Source organism: Rhinolophus ferrumequinum, chromosome X, assembly GCF_004115265.2.
Source record: "Rhinolophus ferrumequinum isolate MPI-CBG mRhiFer1 chromosome X, mRhiFer1_v1.p, whole genome shotgun sequence".
NCBI classification, from domain to species: domain Eukaryota; kingdom Metazoa; phylum Chordata; class Mammalia; order Chiroptera; family Rhinolophidae; genus Rhinolophus; species Rhinolophus ferrumequinum.
Window position 1 is genome coordinate 114,524,215 of NC_046284.1, and position 18,530 is coordinate 114,542,744.

The window sequence follows — 18,530 nt, forward strand, 5'->3', positions numbered from 1 at the left end:
TGAAAGAAGAACTGCAGGAATAAGATGACTGAATTAGATACAAAAGTAATATCCTACAGGGCAACAAAACTGTTTTACTGGACAGAAATTATTTACATCTCAACCAGACCAAAAAAGTTTCAAGTTACTGTATAACCTCTCAGAGGCTAAGCCCTAACAAAGAGCAAATAGTAAATCAGGTATGTTTCCCTCTAGGATTAAATAATCCTTGGGTGGGGCTGTTGGGGAAAGCTTTCCTATGTCACTAGAGACTTGCAGTCATCCTTTTGCCTTATTTCCAAGTTTTAGATAATTTTTCTGAACAAATTTTATATCTAAAAAGTATTTGATTAGCAACACGCATGGAATTTCAGTTTCAGTCTTCAAAATTCCCATGAGCAAAAGTATTTTTTTGTAGAACTGACTTTGATTTATGACTCTGGACTTCCAGCCTGACCCCTGGCAATCAACTTATTTTAGATATTGCCAGGTAAATTCACTCCAATCCTGTGACTCATTCATCAAATTTGGTATTATTACCAGGAGCCTAGTCTACTTCCAAGCTCCTTTCTCTCTCTTCCCTGGCACTAATTCCAAAGCCTGGAGGATATTGTGAAAAACTATAGCCAATTGTGTTCAGGGGGAGGATACAATCTACTTTTGGGTCACCCTGCCTTTAAGCTCCTCTGTGTTTACTGTTGATGTCTTGTCATCTGTTCTTTCTAGAAGGATGATTGACCTTGGGGGTTTGTACATTTAGTTCTTGCTCACACAGTGCCTTTTCTTAATTCACCTCCACCCGTAAGCAGGCTTGTGTTGCTTGGAAATGCTTCATAAAGGAAAGCCTACTCTACCTGGCCCTTGAGGTATGTGTAGGACTTGGAAGCATGGAAAGAAGAGTTGAGGGCATACAATAAATAAATAAAGGGAATCAGAGAAATTGCAGATGGGCCAATCAGAGTCCTTGATCATGGCTAGAATCACACTGAGATGTTTAAAAACCCATAAAATAGAGAAACAAATGCAAGACTGCAGCATTAGCAGCTCCTCTACTGGCAAGGAGATAGGGTTTCAAAAACTGTTCACAAAGCTACACCAAGGGTAGAGATTGGCAAGTGTTGGGGGTAGGTGTCATTAACTTGCTTTGGTTCAAGCACAGCAGCATGTATAATAGTGTGTGTCTTTAAAGTTCAGTAACAGAAAAGCTTCTGAGTACAAGTGTTCAATAAAGAGAAATGAGTATCTCCCTAAAGTAATTCAATTTTCCTAGTGGGTGATCCATTCATAGTGCTGACTGAAAATCACCAGTCAGTCACATCAGATAATATTTCCCAGGAATGAGAATTATCCCTATTTGGATAACATCCTACCAAAACTATGTAGTAGAAGTCATAAAATTGCTGAATTGTATATATCTCATTAAGAACTTGGACAGGGACAAGATCAGTGGGCTGAGTCTTGCCCGCTTATCCAGATCCTCTTACTTTTTTCTCCTGAAGATTTCTGCCTCCTGTACCAGCTAGATTCTGTCATTTCCATTTTAGGGCTATTTTTTTTTTCATAAGCCTCTCTACGGCATCATTTTATCAAGGAACAGACTTGACAACATAATGACTTGCATAGCTGGATGCTTGTGTGAGTCCCGTAACTGTGTGTGATAAAAAGCATGCGTCGTCAGACACCCTGCAGAGTTGCTCTGGTGCTCTGCTACCATTATTTATCCTTTATTTCCTTTCCATGGTTGCTTCCGCTGTTTTTCTTCATCAATTCCTTTCTTCCCAGATCATTGCTAGAAGCCAACGCTTCTACCTCATGCAATGAAATAGGTTCTAATGGGTGTAACTGTTGTAGAATATTGGGGAAAGTAGGTTGATAAAAATCAAATTAATTTTTAGTCCCATGAAATTTGTCCAGATTTAATTTAACATTTTAACAACATAATTGTTGTGCCAAACAAACAAAATATTCCAGCAAAAGTTGAAGTTTACAGGAATATGAGCAATATTTTATCATTATTCTTTTTTTTCCCTATAACACAGATTTTGTTGTTAAAAATGTTTTCTACATCTTTCAATATGATATTCTTACCTTAGGGCCAAAATCATCTTCACATACCTTAATTTAAAAATGTGTCAATTGGCAAATAAAGGCATATTCATTTTTCAGAGTGGTTACCGATTAGAAATGCATCTACTTCCCCAGGATCTTTTTCTCTAGCTTTCTTTCCACTTGCTGTTTACAGTTGAGATATTTCTGTAGGAGACCCTCCTTTTCATTAAGTACTCTCAGTTCCCCTCAATACACATAAAACACAAAGTTTCTTTAAAAAGAGCCTTTAATTTTATTATATGCAAAGAATTTTAATAGAAAATCATGTATAATTTCATGTTAATACTGATAAACACCAGGTGTTGCTGGTCTTTTGTTAAGGGATTATTTGTATCTTTTGCATCTTATGTTTTATCAAAATCACCCTATTTGACGTTGTTTGGTTGCTAAGTCCCTTCTTAATATTGTGCCACAAATACCCAAGACAGCTAAATATAACTCCTGCAAAAGATGCAATTCTTTGTTTTTGAATATCATGCTGTTGATTCACAATCAGCACAAATATTGGTATCATCCCGCCAAACAGTTGACTGGTCTCATTTGTTATAAAGACATACTGATGTCAGAGGAGCAGTCTGTGTCCATTTGCTGTCTTCAAGAAAAGCCAAATGGTCTATAAAACTTTCAAACCTAGAACCTTTGCCTTATGTAATAAGTAAACTTAATTCAATGATTCTTAGTTCTGGATTTTCAAATCTTTCTTTTTTTCGCTCTTTCAAGGTATGTCATGAAAGCTTTTAAGAAATTAGCAAATGAAAAAGATTTTTGCAAACAGTGCCTCCGATAAAGGGCTAACATCCAAAATAAAGGAACTCATGTAACTCAACAACAAAAAAACAAACAACCCAACTGAAAAATGGGCAGAGGACCTGAAGAGACATTTCTCCAAAGAGGACATACAAATGGAAAATAGACATACGAAAAAATGCTCAACATCACTAATCATCAGAGAAATGCAAATAAAAACCACAATGAGATATCACCTCACCCCAGTCAGAATGGCTACCATCAACAAGACAAATAGTAACAAGTGTTGGAGAGGCTGTGGAGAAAAAGGAACCCTCATACACTGTTGGTGGGAATGCAGACTGGTGCAGCCACTATGGAAGGCAGTGTGGAGGTTCCTCAAAAAATTAAGAATAGAATTACCATATGACCCAGCAATCCCTCTCCTGGGTATCTACCCAAAAAATCTGAAAACATTTATCCATAAAGACACTTGTGCTTCAATGTTTACTGAAGCTTTACTTACGGTGGCCAAGACATGGAAACAACCAAAATGTCCTTCGATAGATGAATGGATAAAGAAGTTGTGGTATATATACACAATGGAATACTATTCGGCAGTAAGAAAAGATGAAATAGGACCATTTGTGACAACATGGATGGATCTTGAGATTATAATGCTAAGCGAAATAAGTCAGACAGAGAAAGCAGAGAACCATATGATTTCACTGGTATGTGGTATGTGAACCAAAAACAACAAAAGAACAAGACAAACAAATGAGAAACAAAAACTCATAGACACAGACAATAGTTTAGTGGTTACCAGGGGGTAAGGGAGGAGCGGGGTGGTAGATGAGGGTAAAGGGGATCAAATATATGGTGATGGAAAGAGAACTGACTCTGGGTGGTGAACACACAATGGGATTTATAGATGATGTAATACAGAATTGTACACCTGAAATCTATGTAACCTTACTAACAATTGTCACCCCAATAAACTTTAATTAAAAGAAAAAGAAATTAGCAAGTGAGATTAACTTTGGTTCAACTTAAACTTGGCTGGATGTGTTTACTTTGAAGGTAGTACATCTATTAAATTTTAAAAAATAGGGTGAGGGGCGGCCGTTTAGCCCAGTTGGTTAGAGTGCAGTGCTCTTAAGAATAAGGTTGCCGGTTCGATCCCCACATGGACCACTGTGAGCTGCGCCCTCCACAACTAGATTGAAACAACTATTTGACTTGCAGCTGATGGGTCCTGGAGAAACATACTTAAAATAAATAAAAGTTAAAAAAAAATAGGGTGAAAAAATAAAAAGATACTAAAAAAATCTTACTTTTCCCTCTGCAGCAGAAATAGATACTGATTTATTAAAGATTTAGTGAACTAAAAAAATTAAAACAATACAAAAACAACAAACAAACTTGATATATACATAACTGGACTTTGAAAGTTCTAACCCTAGTTTACCGTCTATGGACTATAATCCCTAAAACTGAGGCATACTCAGTTGTAATCACATTGACTAACTGGAGGAAAGGAGCCTGCAATGCGATTGCTGTTGTCAAAAAATAAATCCGAATAGAAAAACATTTTTAATATTAAATAATATTCCAAATGTTAAATATCAGAACAATAGGCAGGCATGGTAGGTCTTCCTTGGTCTCCCTGGTTCTGATGTAAATAGGGACTTGATTTAGCTTCAAGCAATTTTTGCTTTTACCCAGAGATGTAAAAATGCCAAAATAAACAGTCTCTCTTATCTTGATCACATATGATATCAAATACTCCTAAGGCTTACCTACAGACCTAAGGAACATATTGAGATAACTCACAGGTGGAACAGATTTATCATAGGATCCCATGGTACCCCTGGGTGAAAAGAAAAAAACTAAATATATATATGTGTGTGTGTGTATATATATATATATTTTTTTTCTTTGATACGTAGCCCAAGAAGAATCTGGTTTCTGCTGAATTTTGCTTTTTGCAAAATTTCATCACACTAATTCTTAAATCAACACTTCTACTTAAATAGTTACTTTCTAGCCTTCTTCAAGTAAATATTATGGTGTCCTGGGAGAGGAAAAAATGTTTTTACAAGATAAAAATGTTGGCATTTTCAACCAAGTAAAAGGTGATACAATAATTAGTTATTATTTTCAAAATGCTCATTATTTGTATGAACTCAGTGAGGATCTTAAGCCACAATAAAATAATTACATGGTCAACAGATAGATATAAGCTTCAGCAGGGTCTTATCAGGGACTCATGATGGCTCCAGAAATGTGATTCAGGGCTCATACGTCTCAACAATACCTGAGAGACGATGTGTCAAATTTAAAATGGACACACATCTTCACCACTCCCATCTAGTAGCAGAGTCTATTTTGCCACTCTCTGTATCTGGGCTGGGCTGGAACTGCTTTACCAATAGAATACAGCAGAAAGGATGCTAGATCCATTACAGATTTAAGCCTTTAAGAGGCCTGACAGCTTCTGCTTTCTCTCTTGGAAGCCAGCTGCCATGTAAGAAGGGCAACCACCCTGAACCCATCATGCTCTGATAATCCCAAGCCATGTGGAAAGACCCCAAAGGATGAGACACTACATGCAGAAAGGGCCCAGTGAACCCCAATGCATCAGATGTGTGAATGAAGAAGCTCTCTCAGAAGTGGACTCTCTACCCTCTGTGATAGAAAAACCACAGGCAGTCAGGGACATGGCCATGGTGGATGGGGATTAAGGTGGAGACCATAAGAAGCCAGAGGAAATAACTTTAATAGCTAACAAAGCCATTCAAGCTGCAGAGCCCGCCAAAACTATCAGCTCAGGTGTGTGTGGGGGTGGGGGGAGCCAATCAGCTTCCTGAGCCCGCCAAGACTAACTGCCCAGGTATAGAAGACCAATCAGCTTTGACTCAGAGTTATTATAGTTCCCCGCATCACCTGGTTCGTGGGACATTCCATTTTTGTATCCCCCCTCTCTTTGGAGAGCTGTTCTCTTGCGCTTTACAATAAAACTGCATGCTGTTTAAACCCTTGCCTCTCCAGTCTGCATTCTCATTCTTTGGGTATGTGAGACCACAATTCCTGGGAACACACCAGGATCCTATATCACCTCCACCCTCCTCCCCACCCCCACCCCTTCTTGCCTCAGCCAGGGACACAAAGAGCAAAAAGGAGCTATCTAGCTAAACCCTTGCTGAATTCCTGACCATGAATATATCATCAAAATAAAATGGTTGCTTGAAACCTCTACGTTTTAGGGTGCTTTGCTAAAACAAATGGATAAACTAAGAGCATGTGTGAATACAAATGAACTACTACTAAATGATAAAAATATATATAGCCTGCTTTAACCACTTCCAAGTGTTACCATTGTTGTTACATTTATTTCACTCCAGTCTTATCACCCGCCTCTGAATGTAAGTATTTGATATGCTTTTATCTGTCTGAGAAGCTTATTAAACATTCACAAATCATTCTACACAATGCTGGTCTTTGTTCACAGCCTTGTAACCACGAGTTTTATCCAAGTCTATTTAAAGGTCTTCCTCTTCAAATCATTTCTGAGTGATTCCCATTTTTATAAGTTGTAGTGCTGTGTAATCACGCAGATCCAAGGATGTCTTGCTTGGTGTGTGTGTGGGAAATAATTTTCCCTTTATACTTACAGATTCTTAGCTGAGCCCCTCCCCCACCCAATAATAAGACAGATTAACCCAACAACAACAACAACAAAAACACAAAACAAACCCAGAAGTTTAATAACATTGTCAGGAAGGAAGAAGTTTTACTCTACCCTTCTAGGTTCTTTTGGCTGGTCTAATAATTAAAACTACATGAGACAGATTAACAAGAAAAAATAACCAAACTTAATTACCTACATATATGCAGGAAACCCACATACCCGAATGAGTCAGAGACCCCCACATACATGAGAAGTTCCAGAACAGAAAGGAAAAATAGTGTGTATATGACATCCTGAGCCAAGGAATGAGTTAAGATACCTGGGGCTTCAGAGGGGAGAAAGGTTATTCACAGGACAATAAGAAACACAGATATCCAGTAATTAAAAGCTTGTCCTGCCCTGTAGATAGGGCAGGACATAAAAGGTTATCACTGGTAATAATTCTTATTATGGGCAAGGCCCCTAACTTAAATTTTTAAGGGAGAGGTAAAAGTTTCTCGTGAGACTGCAGGGTCCTGATTACCTTCAACTCAAAATAATTCACATGCCAAAGAGGGACATCTTGGGGAAGCTGTTAAGACAGGGGATTGTAATGGTGGCACTATATATCTTCCATTTTGACATTTGGATCTCTGGTATAATTTGATTTAACAAGTGTAATTTTGCTTGGGACTTTTTGAAAGCTTTCTTTTCTTTCTTTGCCTCTTAATGATTCTGTTTCCTATACATTTACTCTGCAGACCAGTTTCAATCGTTCTATTTACTTCAGCCCAGTGCTGGCCCTGTGACTTGGGAGAGGTTTTGCATCTGTATAGGATCCACTCCTATACCTGTTTCCCCGAAAATAAGACCTAGTCAGACAATCTGCTCTAATGGGTCTTTTGGAGCAAAAATTAATATGAGACCCGGTATTATATTGTTATATTATATTATATATACCCAGTCTTATATTAAAATAAGACCTGGTCTTATATTAATTTTTGCTCCAAAAGACGCATTAGAGCTGATTATCTGGTTAGGTCTTATTTTCAGAGAAACACGGTAGCTCCAACTTAAATCTATATAACATATGCAAAGGTTAGGATAACCAGCTTAACTACATGTTCCTCCACCCCCAACTACAGGCCAAAGCAATATATATCCGGGTTAGAATATAAAACTTGAGACCAAACAAAGACTCGACGCAGTAGTTTACAGTAGTTTCCAGCAGACTCTGCCCAGCCAACCCTTCTATTACTTTAATAAATCTTCCTTCTATATTTCTACCTGACTCGTGAATTCTTTCATGGCGCTCAAGTAAGCACACACAACAGAAGCTTGTTCTGAACACCTTCAACATGTATCCCTCCTGGATACATGAGAGAGACCCAGGAAAACTGAGTAACTCTAAAATGGCCCAAGACACCACCTTCAATACTATACCCAGCTAAAGACAAAAGAAGATATTGGAGGGTGGGGGCTTATTATGGTAAGTGACCAGGAAAAGCACAGTAAACAAGAGTAAGTTGTTTTGCAGATTTCAGTCCTTGTCTTCTCAAGATGAGAGTTTGCAGAGATTTGGTCATTTTTCTCTTCAGGATACAAAGAGGGAAACACCTTACAAATGTAGATTTCCCTTATAAATATAAATGTCTCTCTCACAAAAGGGTAATTTATACTTGGTTTCAGAGCTTTATTGAAAATAACCAGCTGAAGATATAATTCTTAGGCCAAAGAGGCATATTTTAGAGTGGGAAATTCTGCTCCCGTTCGTTAGTTTAATGATCTGTTGTTGTCATCTTGAAATTCTTAATAACTTTTTAAACACGGGGCCTTGCATTTTCACAAGTTATATAGCTAATCCTGCTGTTATACACCAGGAAGAAAAATTAACTTTCCATTTCACATTTATAACACTATCGAGCCATACAAAATGTTTGACAGCAAGAAAACGTACATGCCATTTATTCCTATGTATAGCTCTACAGAAACGTTTCCTACTGAAGGAGAGCAGAATGGGCTGCACCAAAATGTATCACTTTGGCATGTGGACTATTTTGAGCTGAAGACAATCAAGGTCCAAAAGACTCAGGAAGAGCTTTTTATCTTCCCCTTAACTACCTAAAAGAATTTAGAGAGAGGGCTTGGTCCAAAAAGAGCTATCACCAAAGATTACTACTGTGGATGGAAAAGGGGCCACATATGAAATCTGGCAAGCTCAGGAGACTGAAAATAACCACCTAGGATGGCGTGAGCATAAAAACTTTCACAATTAAGTGGGATATGGCAGGAAGTCACATCTTTAGCTTCCTTCATAAAGTTAATCTGTGCCTTTAAGTGGACCTCTCTATTGTCTTTTTGTATCTAAGATGACATCCTTGGAATGTCAGTAATCCTTTTTCTGGATCAGAGCCAAAACTGCAAAATCCCTCATTATTATTCTTGTTCCTTGATTAACATCTCTGTGTGAACTATTAACTATCCTGCACCACCTATGTAAAAGACGTACCTGTCTCTTCAATTTACTTTTATCCAATCCCAGAGATTTCCCCGTTTTGCTTTCTCCCACCCCCTTAATCTACCACCAATGGATTTCTTGTAACACTCCTTTGATTTTATGTATAAAATAAGCTGCAAACCACCATTTCGTGCAGCATTTTCTGAATCTGTTGAGATTTGGCTTCTCGGCAATTGTTGTCAGTTTGGCTCAAATAAACTCTTATAAGTTATCTCTTAGGCTGGGTGTTTTTTCGTGGACATTACAAAGAGTATAGGTTAGGTGTGGTGGGCTGAGGGGAGCTCGGCAAGTCCTGTTTGTTCAAATTCCTCTGTGTCCCATTGTCTCTTCATGGCATGGCAAACATTTGTTTACAAACATTCGCTCTTCCCAATTTCCTGTGAAGTGTCTTTCTTCCTTTTGAAGTTCCAAACCCTGACCTCCTTCTCCTTAGGTCAGGATGTCATATAAGCCTCAATTACCTGTTTTGCAACTTCTCGTGTCTATGTGAGGCTCCCATACAAAATTAAATTTGTTTTTCTCCTGTTAATCTCATGTTAATTTAATTATTAGACCAGCCAAAAGAACCTAGAAGGGTAGAGGAAATTTTAATCTCCTACACTATAGTCTTTCATCTCTTGAGGCTGGTTTGCCTTAAGAAAATTAAAAGGAGGAAAGCTCTTTAAATTATTAATGTTAGGTTTATAGAACACCCCCCTCTCCCAATTGGCAGAAATAAAATAGCAGAGTCACAGATGCTCAACTATAAACATTAAAGGATATTTTTGTCTTCCTACTGGAAATATAAAAATACTGCATCCATAAAAATAATCTTACTAAATATTTTTAGTGTTATGACAGTATTGGGAATTTAAAACCAAGTCATAATTATATGCTATTTGCATAGTTATAAATAACTTAGTTATTCTGTGGTCAAAATGAAATAATATATTTTCAAAGTACTAAATTAAACACTTCCTAGGAATTCACCCAGCTATTTATATAGAAGGCAAGAGTGTGCTGGTTTGAATCCTTCAGTACTCTACTGATACTGTCTGGCACACAGTGGAAGATCAGTGATTAACTCGCGTTTGCCCAGAAAGCAAGTTTGAATAATGATTGTCTCTGTCTTAGAAGAGAGGAAGCTGCTGGTGGGACACAAGCATTGCCTAAGAGCAGCAGCAAGTTCTCAGTGGTCTGCCTTTGATTTCTAAATCACACTGGCCAGTTTCCAGCACTCTACAACTAGGTACTCAAAAGTAAACATGTTGCAGAAAAACGGCAAGGACCAAGAAACTTAAGCGGCACGCAGAGATCAGGGAGAACACAGCTTTATTACACCGGCGGGCTCAGCGGGATCCTTCCCAAAAGACTGAGCCCCTAGCAAGGTTTTGAGCAGGTTTTCATGGGTTGGGGACTTCCTTGAGTCAGGAAAGGGGTAGGTGTCGTCTGGTGATTGGCTCAAGGTGTGGCTTGGAGGGGTTATGCAGAAGTGGGCTAGGGCTTAGGCTGGGGACCTCTCTCTCTGCTCGGGCCACCATTTTAGCTCAGTTCCACGTGGCAGGGAACCATTTTAGGTCAGTTTCCCCATTATGTCCCACCTGTTGATGATCGTAAGTGATAACAACTTAGAGATCATCATATTAGCTAAGAGGACGATAACCCTGTAGGTCAAGGATCCGGGCTGTAGCTCGATGGGTGATGGAGATCTCTATGAAATGTAAGTACGAGAAGGTTGGGTGGCCAGCGAATTTTTCCCGGCAGCCTGAGGGACAGGAAAGGGAGGTCGTGACTCCTTCCCGGGGAAGAGATAGTATGAGAAAAAGCCAAATCATGGTTGCTGCCTAAGACAGGTTAGGGAGAGGAGGCAAGCAGCCCAGAACAGGAAGTAGAATCTAACAGTCCCTTTTCCAGTGGTGACCAGCTCGGTAGGGAGGATGCAATGAGACCAGCAAAGCGTACAAACAACAGGAGTCCAATAACAGCGAAGACGGACGACGGCGAGGCTCATCCAGGCTGTTTCTTGAGGGTCAGACGGAGTGGACAGGCCGGGCGGTCCAGGCGTCAGTCTCTGGCTGGGCTCCTTTAACCCGGGTGTGATGGATCCACGGGACAACGCCTGAAACTTTAAGAGCAGTGGGAGTAACAAGTACGACAGTGTGAGGGCCTGTCCACCGGGGTCAGAGGGTCTCGCACTTTCAATCTTTGACCCAGACTTGGTCTCCCAAGGTAAAGGAGTGTACTGGGGCCCCAAGAGAAATGGGGGCCCTTTCCAGAATGTAAGCACGTACATCTGTGAGGACCTTGCCTAGTGCGGCCATCTGGTTTTGGAGGCTGGAGAACCCCAGCTGGCGAATGTCTCCAGGGAGGCTGGTTAGCAGGGGAGGGGGCCTCCCAAACATAATTTTGAAGGGAGAGAATCCAGATTTGCCAGGGGTGCAGCGTGCCCAAAGGACGGCTAGCGGTATGAGGTCCACCCACTCTAGGGAGGTCTCCTGGTGGAGTTTAGCCAATGTCTCCTTGAAGGTACGGTTCATGTGTTCAACTTTCCCTGAGCTTTGTGGTCTGTAAGCTGTGTGGAGCCTCCGGTTGATGCCCATGGCTCTGGCTACCGTCTGGAGAAGCTCTGCTGTGAAGGCTGGCCCATTGTCACTGTGTATGGAAAGTGGAATCCTGTAACGGGGGATAATTTCCCTGAGGAGGACCTTAGCTACTTCACAGCTTTTTCAGTCTGAGTGGGGAAAGCTTCGACCTACCTGGAGTAGGTACAGACCAAGTAAATACTTAATGCCGCGGCATCTTGTCATGTCGGTGAAGTCGACTTCGAGGTCCTTAAAAGGTGTAGCACCGCTTCTCTAAAACCCGGGGATGGGGCTAGGGCCGGACTTTGGATTGCTTTTTGCACAAGTGAGGTGGTTACTTGAGGACCTAGTAGGGCTGGGATGAAGAGTCTTCCATCAGGCAGTTGCCACCACCCTTGTGGCAATCTGGTGGCCCCTTCTGACTTTGCCTATCTGAGTTTTTCTTTTGTGTACCGCAGGAGGGACGTGGTGGTAGTGTCAGTGACCAAGAGTAGCTCACTAAGGCTTCCCGTTGCCACTGATTTGGCCGTGGTGTCAGCGAGCCTGTTCCCGACTGCTGAGGGCTCGTTGCCTCTCTGGTGGCCCCGACAATGGATAACTGCAACCTGCTGGGGAAGCCAAATGACTTGTAGGAGCTTAAGGATTTCTTGTTTATTTTTAATAGTTTTTCCCTCCGCGGTCAAAAGGCCTCTTTCTTTGTCTATAGCCCCATGGATATGGACGGTAGCAAAGGCATACCGAGAGTCAGTGTAGATGTTGACTTTTCAGCCCTCGGATAGAGTAAGGGCTCTTATTAGTGCCCATAGTTCTGCCCGTTGGGCCAACCATCCCAATGGAAGTGCCCCTGCCTCGAGTACCTCATCTGTGGTGGTTATTGAGTACCCCGTGTTACCTTTTCCGTCCCTCAAGAAGCTGCTGCCGTCAGTATACAGAGTAAGGTCCAGGTTAGGGTGTGGGCTGTCCCGGAGGTTGGGTCTGGTGGCATAGACCTCGTTGATAACTTCTATACAGTCATGTTCTGCATCCCCTTCCTCGGTTGGCAAGAAAGTGGCAGGGTTCAGGGCGTGCACAGTTTCTAACAAGATCCTAGGGTTTTCCAGGAGTAGCCCCGATACTGAGTCAGCCGTGCATTTGAAAGCCATTGAAGTCCTTGACTGTTCATTAAGGTGCTGACCGAGTGGGGTACTTTAACTATGAGTCTTTGGCCTAATGTGTCTCTGCAGAGCTGGGCTTTCTTCCAGGAGACTCTATACTCCATCTCGGCTAAGTGGGACAGGAGTGCCCATGTCGCGGTTTGCCACTCGATCTCAGTGGCACAGGCTAGGAGCAGATCATCCACATATTGCAATAGAGTACAGCGGTATTCTTCTCGAGGAAAGGTGGCTAAATCTGAGGCTAGCACTTCTTCAAAGAGGATTGGGGAGTTTTTGAAGCCCTGTGGGAGCCGAGTCCATGTCAGCTGGAGCTGCCGGCCGGTATCAGGTTCAGTCCATTCAAAGGCGAGCAGTGATTGGCTCTGGAGCGCCAACCGAATGCAGAAAAATGCATCTTTCAGGTCCAGGCAGGTGAACCATCCGGACTCCGGGGGCAGTTGACTGAGGAGAGTATATGGATTTGGGACTACGGGGTGTAGGGAGACTGTGGCTTGGTTTACCACTCTTAAATCTTGTACTGGCTGGTATTCTCCACTAGGTTTCCTTACCAGCCGGAGGGGCGTATTCCATGGCGACTGGCACTCTACGAGTATTCCTGCTGCTGAGTTGGGCGAGGTGTTTTTGAATCTCTGCCTGAGCTTCCCTGGAGATGGGGTATTGGCGTAGCCGTTGGGGTTGAGTTCCGGGTCTCAGTGCCACTAAAACTGGGGCCTTATGTTTCGCTAGCCCAGGCGGGTTATCTTCAGCCCAAACCTCTGGGAAATCGGCCCTGTATGCTTCCGGTTTCTGTTCTACACTGCCAGTCCCATAAAGCCTCTATTCTTTTTCCCTCGGGGTGGTGATAGACAGAATCAATCCTTCCGCTGGAGGCTGCAGAGACATGGTGGCTTGGCCTGATGGTTCGAAGGAGATTTGGGCCCCTAATTTGGTAAGGAGGTCGTGCCCCAGGAGGGGAACTGGACTGTCTGGTAAGTAGAGGAACTCATGTGACACAGTGTGTCTTCACAATTTACAAGTCCGAGCCTGGCAGAATGGTGGGCTCTTAGTTTGATCCCCGCTGGCTCCCATTATGGTGACTCTGCAGTCCCTGAGCGGTGCCACCGGCGTATTGACTACCGAGTGTTCTGCTCCAGTATCTACCATAAAAGTCAATTTGGCCCCCTACCTCTAAGTCAACCATGGGCTCGTGGGGGCTGAGTTCGAATGAGCCTGGTCCTCTTTAGTCCGACTTAATTCCCGCTAATCCTATGAAGTCAGGCTCCGGGCTGATTAGGTTGGGACCACAGGGAAACCGAGGCTGGAAGCAGAGTGTCTGGAAGTGGCGGGGCCACGCCAGCCGTTGGCCGTGTTGCGTAAGGAGGTGGTGGCGGCTCTTCATCGGGGTCCCCCTGGTAAATGGTCTTAGCCATGTCTTTCTGGGCACAGCCTCGTGGGTTCCGTGCAACGTAGATCCCGGACTGTCCCTTACTATTGGAGCAGAACCGTACCCAAGGAGGAAGGGTTCGGGCTATTTCCAACCACAAGTCAATTTGAGGAACTGATCTGGATGTCCTGGGGTCCCAGTGACAACTACGTAGACTCGGCAAATCGTGGGGAGGTCAAGAGTACCTTCTGGGAGCCATCCCACATCAAAACCTGGCCACTCCAGCTCACATAAAGCATGGAGATGTCCGGGGTTCATTTTGACCCCACAGTCACTTCCGAAACCTTTCCTGAAATTCTTTAACATGCAATCTAGAACCATGGGCTTCCCATGTTTCCCTCCCATGATGTTCGGTGTCGTGTGGACAAGGGAAGGGTTTGAATCAGGCGCCTGCCTGGCCGTTTCCCTCGCGGGAACTTAGGGTACATCTTGGCTAAGGTGTGCCCGTATAAACCCCGGGCCAGGTCGCACCCCGAGAGTGCGAATCACCGTTATGCCTTGCAACGGTCCCATGGAAATGCAGGTTGGGGCTCACTTGGGTTCTGTAGCCGACAGGCTGTGGATCCACACAGAATCCCATTGGGGACCAACTCACTCATTCAGGGAGGAAAGATGCCCTCCCCCGGAGTGGCCCTAACTGGAGTCCGAAGTGGGACTCAGCAGGAGGTGATCAGGCTCCCCTTCTGTCATGTGGGACAGAACTGACTTGAACAGTGGCCCCGGGGCTTACCTGGTCCGAAGGGAGGATCCGGCTGGTTGTCCCCAGTCCCTCTCAGTGGGTCCATCTGGGGAGGTGCGGGCCGCGGTCACCCAGGGAAGGTCCAGTTTGGGGTCCGCCGAAATCGGTGGGGTGCACCTATACCCTTCTCAGGTTCCCTATCGCTCCGCAGCCCGCCTCTCACCCCACACCGGTGGCGCAAGGGGCCAGCGCAGTTGGGTTTCACGGTAAGGGAACCAAATATTACAGAAAAATGACAAGGACCGAGAAACTCAAGTGGCAGGCAGAGATCAGGGAGAACAACACAGCTTTATTATGCCAGTGGGCTCAGTGGGATCTTTCCCAAAAGACTAAGCCCCTAGCAAGGTTTTGAGCAGATTTTTATGGGTTGGGGACTTCCTTGATTTGGGGAAGTGGTAGTTGTCGTCTGGCAATTGGCTCAAGGTGTGGCTTGGAGTGAGTTATGAGGAAGTGGGCTGGGGCTTAGGCTGGGGACCTCTCTCTCCACTGGGGCCACCATTTTAGCTCGGTTCCACGTGGCAGGGAACCATTTTAAGGTCAGTTTCCCCATCAAACAGACTACATTGTTTTTTGTTTTTGTTTTTAAAGAGGGTGGCTACTCTTTGTCTTATTTAAAGTGAAGATAAAACACTCTTCTTTTGAACAAAGCATAGTTAGATATAATTATCCACTCCACTTTTTTAAAGTAAGTAGCTTACAAGTCAGGGGACGACAAAACAATATGACTTCAATAGTGTTATACTCAATAACAAAAGTTGTTTAAAGTTAAGTTTCTACAGTCAGGACAATAGCTAGTGATGTAGCCACAGAAATGCTACCCCAAGATTCAACCCTGCCTATTTATGTCCTAAAGAAAAGAATGGTCTAACCTGATTATACAGAGTGTGCATGTATGTGTGTGTATATATATATGTATATTAGTATATAAATTCACATATACAGAGGGTGCCACAAAAATGTGTACACATTTTAAGAAAGGAAAATCTGTATTAAAATTGTAATAATATATACCAATAACAAAAAATGAATACAAATCATGTGTATACATTTCTTTGGCACCCCATGAATATATATATACATTCATAAAATGCATACATGCCATGAATATTTTAGTTTTTCCTGGTTATGTTACATAAAAAGCACCCCTCAGTCATGGCTGTTTCTTTACAATTTATAATATTCCCACTGCTTGCCATATGCATAACCAAGTAGCATTTCAAAAGTTTATGTGGTAGTTCCCTTCTTCCTATTCCAGAATTTTCACCATTTACTTTAAAAGTGTTAACTCTCTGTGAAATCACAAATAATGTTCGTTTAACTGATTAAATGCCTTTAGCAGACACAGGGTAATTAGTCTAGAAATTTCTTTGGTACAGCTTTGGGTATAGACAAAGGACTCCCAGCAAATGGATTCAAATCTGTCAGTGTTGAATATTTAATACTTTAGAAAAATATCAGAGCAGTTAAGTCTTGATATGGATTCATCCCATTATTTATCTTAAAAATCCAAGTTTCTATGTATCTCATGGCTGTAGGATTTTTATCTTTCAGGAAAGAAGCTGATAAAAATGAGTAGCTTTCATCCTGAGTCTTGGTGGTGAATCCTTGCTTTCTGAGAAGTCATTTCTACCTGGCATTTTTTCATCTAAACTTTCCCTTAATATCTGCAGTGCATCAGGCTCATTATAATGACATGTAGCTTCTGAGTCTTGAAAATTAAATTTCATTTTATTGTTTTAGTGTTTAGTATTTTATTAGGTTCTAGGTTTTGAAAACTACTATTCCATGTATGATATACCAGAAGTTATAATAATGTAGCACACATTTGCTAATCATGCCAGATAATAAAGAAGTGTTCTATTCCTATAAGAAATTAGATAGAACAAAACACCCATTTTCAACATTTATGACCAAGGGTAAGTTACATAGTCTAAATTGTTTTTATCTGTGGCTCAAAATTAATTTTAGGAGATGGGAAGCTAACACATTTTTTAAATTAATTTATTTTTTCAGTTATAGTTGACATTCAATACTATTTTATATTAGTTTCAGGTGTACAGCATTGTGGTTAGACAGTTATATAATTCATGCAGTGATCCCCCAATTAGTCTAGTACCCACCTGGCACATACATAGTTGTTGCACTATTATTAAACTATATTCCCTGTGCTGTACTTTACATTCTCGTGACTATTCTGTGACTACCAATTTGTACTTATTAATCCCTTCATCTTTTTCACCCAGCTTACCAACCCCCCTCCTATCTGGCAACCATCAGTTTGTTCTCTGTATCTGTGAGTCTGTTTCTGTTTTATTTGTTCATTCATTTTGTTAAAATATATGAGGCTGGACAATGAAGTTGGTGAACTCACCCTAGAAAAAGTGCTACATATCTCATTACTGAATATCACTACAGTCACCTTCGAAGTACTCCTCTTGGGAAGCTGTGCACCGACGCCAGTACCTAGTCCACCTTTCAAAGCAATTTTGGAACTCTTTTTCTGAAATGACCATCAGAGCTGTTGTCAGATTACACTTAATGTCCTGAATGTCATCAAAATATCTTCCTTTCAATATTTCCTTTATCTTTGGTTAAAGAAAGAAGTTATTGGGGGCCAGATCAGGTGAGTAGGGAGGGTGCTCCATTTTAGCCAGTCATTTGTTTACTGGCTAAAAACTCCCTCACAGACAGTGCAGTGTAAGCTGGTACATTGTTGTGATGCAAGAGCCATGAATTGTTGGTGAAAAGTTCAGGTCATTTTCGTCTTTTTCACGCAGCCTTTTCAGCACTTCCAAATAGTAAACTTGGTTAAGTGTTTGTCCAGTTGGTACAAATTCATAATGAATAATCCTTGATATCAAAAAAGGTTAGCAATAGCTTTGTAACAAGTTCACAAACCTAATTGTCAGACCTTGTATATTCTAACCAGCAAGTAGTATAGAATCTACATGAAGAAAACTTTAAAACTCCACTGCAGAGCACAGCAGAGAGACAGAGACAGAGACACACAGAGAGAGACAGACAGGTGAAATCAACTTAAAAATATATCTGTTTAAAAATATATATACATGTTTTTTCAGTGGAAAGAGTCAATATCTTAAATATGTCAGCCCTCTCTACTATCAGAAATTAAACCATAATAAAATAACTATACTGAACAGTTTGATTCTGGCACTTAATAGAAAGATCGATCAATGTAACAGAATATAGAAATAGAGTAAAACAATTCAGGGACTAAGTAAATCACAGGAGTAACATTTTATATCAGTGAAAAGAATATGGATTATTCAATAAATTATGTTAGAACAACAAAATACCTGTCTGTGAAAAAAATAAAATTAATTCATTTGTCATTCCCTACAACAAATATAAATTCAAGATATATTAAAGATTCAAATTCAATAAAAATTAAAGCAAATATACAGGCAACTTGAAGTTGTCTTTTTAAAAAGTATAATTTTGAATAGGAATGACTTTTCTAATTAAGATGCAAAACCCAAATGTCATAAAACAGTGGTTCTCAACCTTCACTGCACATTAGAAGCACCCGAAGAACTTGTAAAAGGTTTCAATCCCTGGATTCTACCCCATAGAAAACAAATCAGAACTTCTGGGATGGGGCCCAAGTCTCTGGTTTTCGTTCGGTTGATT